The sequence below is a fragment of the Cervus canadensis genome, chromosome 6 (genome assembly GCF_019320065.1).
Source record: "Cervus canadensis isolate Bull #8, Minnesota chromosome 6, ASM1932006v1, whole genome shotgun sequence".
In the NCBI taxonomy this organism is placed as follows: domain Eukaryota; kingdom Metazoa; phylum Chordata; class Mammalia; order Artiodactyla; family Cervidae; genus Cervus; species Cervus canadensis.
The window spans coordinates 87,921,289-87,930,518 of NC_057391.1; positions in this window are offsets into that span (position 1 = coordinate 87,921,289).

A 9,230-nucleotide genomic window follows, 5' to 3' on the forward strand; every position below is an offset into this window, starting at 1 on the left:
ATATGCTGTCTAAGTCAGTCATAACTTTCCTTCCAAGGAGTAAGCAGCTTTTAATTTCATGGCTGTAGTCACCATCTGCAGTGATTTGGGAGCCCCCCAAAATAAAGTCTCTAACTGTTTCTATTGTTTCCCCATCTATTTGCCATGAAATGATGGGATCAGATACTATGATCTTAGTTTTCTGAACGTTGAGCAGTAAGCCTATTTTTTCACTCTCCTCTTTCACTTTCATCAAGAGGCCTTTTAGTTCCTCTTTTGCTTTCTGCCATAAGGATGGTGTCATCTGCATATCTGAGGTTATTGATATTTCTCCCAGCAATCTTGATTCCAGCTTGTGCTTCATCCAGCCCAGCATTTCTCATGATGTTCTCTGCATAGAAGTTAAATAAGCAGGGTGACAACATACAGCCTTGACATACTCCTTTCCCTATTTGGAAACAGTCTGTTGTTCCATGCCCAGTTCTAACTGTTGCTTCCTGACCTGCATACAGATTTCTCAAAAGGCAGATCAGGTGGTCTGGTATTCCCATCTCTTTAAGAATTTTCCATAGTTTGTTGTGATCCACACAGTCAAAGGCTTTGGCATAGTCAATAAAGCAGAAGTAGATGTTTTTCTGGAATTCTCTTGCTTTTTTGATGATCCAATGCATGTTGGCAATTTGATCTCAGATTCTTCTGCTTTTTTTCCCTAAATCCAGCTTAAGCATCTAGAGGTTCATGTATTGTTGAAGGCTGGCTTGGAGAATTTTGACCATTACTTTAGCAGCGTGTGAGATGAGTGCAATTGTGCAGTAGTTTGAGCATTCTTTGGCATTGCCTTTCTTTGGGATTGGAATGAAAACTGACCTTTTCCAGTCCTATGGCTACTGCTGAATTTTCCAAATTTGCTGGCATACTGATTGCAGCTTTTTCACAGCATCATCTTTTAGTATATCACCTCCACTAGCTTTGTTTGTAGTGATGCTTCCTAAAGCCCACTTGACTTCACATTCCAGGATGTCTAGCTCTAGGTGAGTGATCACACCATCATGATTATCTGGGTCATGAAGATCTTTTTTGTACAGTTCTTCTGTGTATTCTTGCCACCTCTTCTTAATATCTTCTGCTTCTGCTTCAAACAACTCAATTACCTAACAAATCCTATTTATATGTAGGAGATGCTCTAAAAGATTTTTGCTTAGTGATTATTTAAGAAATAAAGTATGCCTAAAGGAAGTTGAAAAGAAAGATGATAAAGATTGTTCTGAGTCTGTGTTCTTAACACTACTATTTTATTTGTGTGAAATTTATTTTAAGACTATTTTAGTATTAACAGTGTGACACATGTTTGTGTATGCAAGTTAACTCTAATTTACACCCTTGGGGACTTGATGTTCACAGTATCTTATTCAGGAATCTGCACTTCAGAGGTGGTTAAACAGCGTTATATGAAGCACCCCAAGCAGAAATCAACACCTTAGAAGGTGGCAGCTTAGCCCTGGTATGAGAATGTACATGAGAGAGGTTGTTTATTATTAGCATCAGGAGCGTTAGAAATAACTTTTATCAGTGAAATAGAGGTGTCAGACATGGGGGGTTGCTTAGGAAAACTGTATATTCCCCATGTCAATTGCATGAATGAGGTGTAAGAATTTAGCAAACTTGATAGTGGAGTATCAGTGTGAATTTTGGGTCCTGTGACCATTTATTTCATGGAGAACTTTGTCACCTTGGCTTACTAAAGACCAAGTCTTCCACCAGAGTCTTACTGAGTCTGCTTTCTGAGAGTCTTTTGTGAGGCTAATAGGAGAGTTCAGTTACTGAAAACATGGTCTAACTCCCGTTTATTTTTACTTGCGAATATGTGCTTATGTGGGACACAGAGGGATTTAGTCTTAGACATGCTTTGACTTAACATACTAGTTGCTTAAGTTGTAAGAGGGTGGGCTCTTTTTTTTTTTTTTTAGTTGGAGGCTAATTACTTACAATATTGTAGTGGGTTTTGTCATACATTGACATGAATCAGCCATGGAGTTATATGTATTCCCCATCCCGATTCCCCCCTCCCACCTCCCTCTCCACCCGATTCCTCTGGGTCTCCCAGTGCACCAGGCCCGAGCACTTGTCTCATGCATCCCACCTGGGCTGGTGATCTGTTTCACCATAGATAATACACATGTTTTGATGCTCTTCTCTTGAAACATTGGGTGGGCTCTCATTCGAAGCCTCTTCTAGAGTAGATGTTTAAAGAAATTTTGCTATACTTAATCTTTTAAAAAGGTAATATCATAATTTTTAGATTTAAAATGAACACATGTTAAAGATTTTATTTAATGAAGGGATCAAGATGATGATAAAACTAGTTCAACAGAAAATTCTAAGAACAGATATATAAATATGAAATATTGGAAAGAATATAAAATAGAGGTAGGCTGGGAAGCTCCCCAAATTTCCCTCAGAGTCAGTGACTTGGTAGAAAACGCACAGGACCCTGCTCCATACTTTTAGATTATTACAGTGAAAGGACATGTTTTAAAACTGGCAAAGATAAAACGAAAAAGTCCAGGAGAAACCAGGCGTCAACTTCCAGGTGGCTCCTCCCAGTGAAGTCCCACAGGGATGTGTTTATTCTTCCAGTATCAGGGTGACGTGAAGCATACCTGACTGTTGGTACCCATGGATTTTTTTATGGGAGGTCAGTCATGTACACATGTAGTGTCCATGTAACTGATCTCAGCTACTCAGACTCTAGCCCACCACCCAGAACAACAGAAAAAGGCTTTCACCATAAATCGCATCATTAGAATAAACTTACCTAGTACAGAGTGGCCCAAAGCATTAAAAAAAAGTACACAAAACATTTTTATCAGGAAGAATGTTCTAAGGGTGCAGAGTTTAACTTGCTGGAACTGACCAAGAGCCAGTCTTTGGAACATGAAGGATTTGGGCACCTCAGGCCTGCTAAGTTAACCAGTTTCAACTCAAGTGTCAAAACTATCTTTTCAATGGGAGCAGGGAAAATCCACCACTCTGGATTCATACTCAATAACTTTCCAGTGATACCAGTTATCTACAACTGAGAGATAGAAAATAGCTCCCGCAGAATCAGATGACATTGAAAAAATATGTTAGAGACAAAGTATGTTAGAGGTGATGCACAGCTTTCTCAGGAAGCACAACTTTCCCCCAATATCTAAATGCAAATCGGCTTTGTTCAATGAGCCACTACTAGTATGCCTCATGCTGTTACTTTTATGGATTAACTCATACCTTTGCATTCAGGTTTAGTGGGCTAGAGCACTCTTCTGGTGATTAAGAGACCGTATTTCAGAGAAGTCTGTGTTCTCGTTCACATCAGAAAGTGAAACCATAATTCAAGAGTCAGTGCTTGTTCCATATGAATAAACTCTGGACCAGTCACAGACATTTAGGGAAATAGATGCTAATATCTTTCAAAATAGGAAAAAAAAAGGATTCAGTATTGACTTTTAAGTCTTTGCTAGTAGGCTAGACTAAAGCTTGAGTAAGCTCAATTCTTTCTTCACTAGACACATTCAGATAAGCTCAGGGATCCCACCCAAATCCTCTCTGCTTAGTGTCTGAACACATAGGTGTAGCTCGTGACTGCAGTCCAGTGAAGGCAAACCTGAGCCTACTCACTGGACATTGTTCACACTGCCCAGTGTGAACTGGAATGGTCACTGCCCGGTTTCTTATTGTAATGATCATCCCTTCGTGAGTTCATGCAAAATATTTTGGAACTTAATGTTCACAAAATTACAGATTTCCAGCCATATGGTTTTCTCTTCTTTGAAAAGCATTTCAGAGTGTTGAGTGCCAATTCTACCCCTAGCTTCCTGTTTCTCTAGGCTTGACGTCTCTTCTCCTAAACTATCTCTGTTAACGGCTTTCAATGTACTCCTTAAATTAGTAGTAAATTAGGAGGTTATTTTGCTAGTTGGTGCTTTGCTTTTATATTTTAAGTTATGTCTCCTCATAGGCTTCATTGAGAAAGGCATTGGAAAAAAAATTATGTCATATTTATCTGAAAAGATAGTCTGCTCATGGTTCTTATGTGTGTGAGTTTGAGGAAGATAAATGGATAGATTGTGTAATTTCCAAGGCCATAGGAGATGCTATGAACATTATAGGAGCAATGGCCTCATTTGCTAATGTGCAAGGAAAACTCCTCATAGTTTTAGGGAGACATCCTTGAAACACAGTGAACCTGTGTGTAACTTTCATGTTTAAAAATGTGACAAGTCATTTTGTCCTTTGAAAAGATGGAGGGTGGGCTCTGGGCTTTTGAAAGATAGATGGATAATTATAGATATAAAAGCACAATACATTTGAGTTGGGGGAAAGGGGTTAGTTATAAAGAATAGTTTGATATGGTCTCATTAATGTACTAATATATGTGCATAGAAAAGATCAGAAGCCTGTACATTGCAGAGTTAATAGTTTTTCTGTGTCTGTTGGGATAATGAATGGCTGTAATTTTCTTCCCTTTGCTCAATAATAAAGATTTCTAAATGTTCTATGATGAACATATCTTATTTCTTTTTAATAAGAAAAGTGAACAGAAAATATCTGAGTCTAAATGAGGTGCAGGGAGAATAATTGAATATGTGTTATATCACCTCCCACGGTGGCAAATGTCTTCAGCTATAGAAAGAAAACAATGAGGTGGGTGGAATTGGGTTATATCTGGTATTTCATCCAGTTGCCCTAAAATCAAATTCTCACTTTGCTCTGTCACTGAGATCTTTCTATAGTTAAAAATAAAAAGGCAGGAAATACAGTATTGGAAATCTTAAACCCTGCTACATGGTGTTACTTTTTTCACTCCAAATCAGGCTCAAAAAAGGAACAAAATGGATGTAATCCAGGACTACATGAGCAACTTCTTCTATGGACTAGTCAGTCTGTATTGAGAGGGGGAGGTAAATTAATTCATTCAGAATTTCTCAACTTTGGCACTGATGACATTTTAGGCCAGATAATTCTGTTTTGAGGAGGGTTATGTGCATTACAGAATGCATCAGTAGCCTCTACCTGCTAGTGTCAGTAGCAATAATAAAGTTGTACCAACCAAAAGTGTCCAGAGGCTTCCAAGTATTGCTTAGGACAATATTACCCTTCAGTTCAGTTCAGTCACTCAGTCATGTCCGACTCTTTGTGACCCCATGAACCGCAGCACGCCAGGCCTCCTTGTCCATCACCAACTCCCGGAGTTCACCCAAACCCACGTCTATTGAGTCAGTGATGCCATCCAACCATCTTATCCTCTGTCATCCCCTTCTCCTCCTGCTCCCAATCCCTCCCAGCATCAGGGTCTTTTCAAATGAGTCAACTCTTCACATCAGGTGGCCAAAGTATTGGAGTTTCAGCTTCAGCATCAGTCCTTCCAATGAACACCCAGGACTGATCTCCTTTAGGATGGACTGGTTGGATCTCCTTGCAGTCCAAGGGATTCTCAAGAGTCTTCTCCAACATCACAGTTCAAAAGCATCAATTCTTCAGCACTCAGCTTTCTTTATAATCCAGCTCTCACATCCCTACATGACTACTGGAAAAACCATAGCCTTGACTAGATGGACCTTTGTTGGCAAAGTAATGTCTCTGCTTTTTAATGTGCTGTCTAGGTTTGTCATAACTTTCCTTCCAAGGAGTAAACGTCTTTTAATTTCATGGTTGCAATCACCATCTGCAGTGATTTTGGAGCCCCCCAAAATAAGGTCTGACACTGTTTCCACTGTTTCCCCATCTATTTCCCATGAAGTGATGGGACCAGATGCCATGATCTTAGTTTTCTGAATGTTGAGCTTTAAGCCAACTTTTTCACTCTCCTCTTTCACTTTCATCAAGAGACTTTTTAGTTCCTCTTCATTTTCTTCCATAAGGGTGGTGTCATCTGCATATCTGAAGTTATTGATATTTCTCCTGGCAATCTTGATTCCAGCTTGCGCTTCTTCCAGCCCAGCATTTCTCATGATGTACTCTGCTTATAATTTAAATAAGCATGGTGACAATATACAGCCTTGATGTACTCCTTTTCCTATTTGGAACCAGTCTGTTGTTCCATGTCCAGTTCTAACTGTTGCTTCCTGACCTGCATATAGGTTTCTCAAGAGGCAGGTCATATTACCCTTAGTGAGAACCAAAACCTTAATGAACACTTACCTATAATTTCTATAAATGCAGGATTATTTTTGGCTACATATGAAAGATTAAGCCCCAAATATTGGTTACTTAAGAAGACAGACCGTTTCGCCTTCCTCATATAAGTGGGGATCTGAAGGTGGACAGTTCAGAGTTAGCATGGCCATTCCATGGTTATCAGGAACCCAGAGTTCTTCAAACTTACCTCCCACGTGTCTTACCTTGCTTTCCTTTCTCAAAGTTACCTCATAATTTGAATTTCTTGTGTTGACGAGATGTCCAGAGTAATTTTCCAGGCAAATATCAAGAGGAAAGGCAAAGAAGTCTGAGAAGTCTGTCTTCCCTTCTCTTTCAAGAGACCTCATGGAAGTCCTACAATCTTTCACTTTCATCTCATTGACCAGAAATGCCCAGAACTTGCCACACAGCTCCACTTAGCTGCATAGAAGACATAAATGTAGTCTGGGAGCTAAGCACATCTCCAGATTTCTGGATGGGGTCCAGTTAGAAAAGGGTAAATGGATGTCAGGGTTACATTCTCTTAGCATTCTGCATAATATACAAGTCTACCCTCTGAAGGAAAGCTTTGATTCCAAATAAAATATTACCAAATTGATACAGAATATCTATTACAAAATTGTCTTAAATAATGAAAATCTAATTGAACTAAGAGACTCCAGAAATGCTACTTTTGTTTTATTTCAATTTTGAAAACTACCCTAAAGGATGGTTGTACTGCCTGGACAAATGCAGTGTGGATATCATTATATCTGTCTTCAACATTTGGCTTCCTTACAAAAAGTTTACCTCCAGCCTCTGCTAGTTTTCTGAGAGCAGAGCCCAAAACACAGGCTTCTGTGCTGGGAGTTCATTTGAGAAGTCACCTTGGGGAAATAGCTGTGAGAAAGTGAAACAGGGAAGAAAGGGAAGACAATGCAAGGATGATTTTTGATTGAATTGATTGTTGCCATGGGTGATAGGATATCCTGAAGAATCTGACATTAGCAGAGTCTGAGGAAAGGCACTTTAAAACTGCCCACCTGGAAAACAAACATTTATCCTATGTTTCCATTGTCAGTGGGTCAACTGGCTCCAAAGGAACTGACTCACTTACTCTCACGTATGTGGAGCAGGTACTTGGCAACATTTCCCAACTCTTGAAGTCAGAGTGGGAGTTATATCTTGTGGGTGTAGAATCTAGACATCTAGAAGCTGTATGAAGCCGATTGAAGGCTTTATAAGACTGGTCTGTGGGCAGTGGCTGGACACAACGGAGTAGGGGGCATTTAACCTTTCTACCTTCACAGTTTAGGAGAACAGAAGGAGTTCATGAAAGCACACTTTGTTGATTACCACTGCCCTGGAGATAAGTTTTGAAGTTCTGTTCTGGTCAGTCGCTCAGTCATGTCTGACTCTTTGTGACCCCATGGACTGCAGCACACCAGGCCTCCCTGTCCATCACCAAGTCCCCGAGTTTGCTCAAACTCATGTCCACTGAGTCAGTGACACCATCCAACCATCTCATCCTCTGTCGCCCCTTCTCCTCCTGCCTTCAATCTTTTCCAGCATCAGGGTCTTTACCAATGAGTTGGTCTTCGCATCAGGTGGCCAAAGTATTAGAGCTTCAGCACCAGTCATTCCAATGAATAGTCAGGGTTGATTTCCTTTAGGATTGACTGGATTGAACTTGCTGTCCAAGGGACTCTCAAGTATCTTCTCCAACACCATAGTTCAAAAACATCAATTCTTCGGCACTATAAATTATTAATTTGGAAATAGTAAATATGACAGATATACATGTATGCACATATACCATTTGAAAGTCACTCAGTCATGTCAGGCTCTGCAGCCCCATGGACTGTACAGTTCATGAAATTCTCTAGGCCAGAATACTGGAGTGGGTAGCCTTTCCCTTCTCCAGGGGATCTTCCCAACCCAGGGATCAAACCCAGGTGTCCTGCATATATATGTATATACAATTTCCCATTTTAGTAATAAAGAGTCTAGCTATAATAATGTATTTTTCCAAGTCTATAATCCAGGAGAATAGGAGCCACTGTTTTTAATGTTGTAGCATGTTGTACATTTCTTCATTTGATTTCACTGCTCATGTATTACACTACTTTAGTATTCATTTGACAGTTATTTGATTATCTCTTGAATAGATCTGACTCACAATGACTGAGGAAGGGTTGTAGACTATATTGTACTGAAGTGGCATAAAAATTTTCAAGGAAGACTGCCATATTTGATGTTGAAATTTGTATGTTGGTTGGGAAGCTGACAGAACCTTGAATGAGCTGGTGGTAGGAATAAATGGTGAAGACCATCAATCAGTTAGGAAGTAAATATCTTTTAACATTATGAAAGGCATACTCCTCATCAGTGACTCTTTGAAGAAAGTTACTTATGGGACACACAGTAACTAGAAGAAATTATTACTGGAAATGTATCCAACTTCAGAATATCTAAGAAAATGTTGCCAATGCATATTATTGGAAATGCATTTATATATAAACTGTTAATAACATTGATATAGAGCTGAATCTTTTAATCTCTTGTTTGTAGGCAGGAAGATAAGATTTTAATCTTCCTTAACCTTATGGCAGAAAGTGAAGAAGAACCAAAGAGCCTCTTCATGAAAGTGAAAGAGGAGAGTGAAAAAGTTGGCTTAAAGCTCAACATTCAGAAAACTAAGATCATGATATCTGGTCCCATCACTTCATGGCAAGTAGATGGGGAAACAGTGGAAACTGGCTGACTTTAATTTTCTGGGCTCCAAAATCACTGCATATGGTGATTGCAGCCATGAAATTAAAAGATGCTTACTCCTTGGAAGGAAAGTTATGACCAACCTAGACAGCATGTTAAAAAGCAGAGACATTACTTTGCCAACAAAGGTCCATCTAGTCAAGGTCATGGTTTTTCCAGTAGTCGTGTATGGATGTGAGAGCTGGACTATACAGAAAGCTGAGCACCGAAGAATTAATGCTTTTGAACTGTGGTGTTGGAGAAGACTCTTGAGAGTCCCTTGGACTGCAAGGGATCCAACCAGTCCATCCTAAAGGAGATCAGTCCTGGGTGTTCAT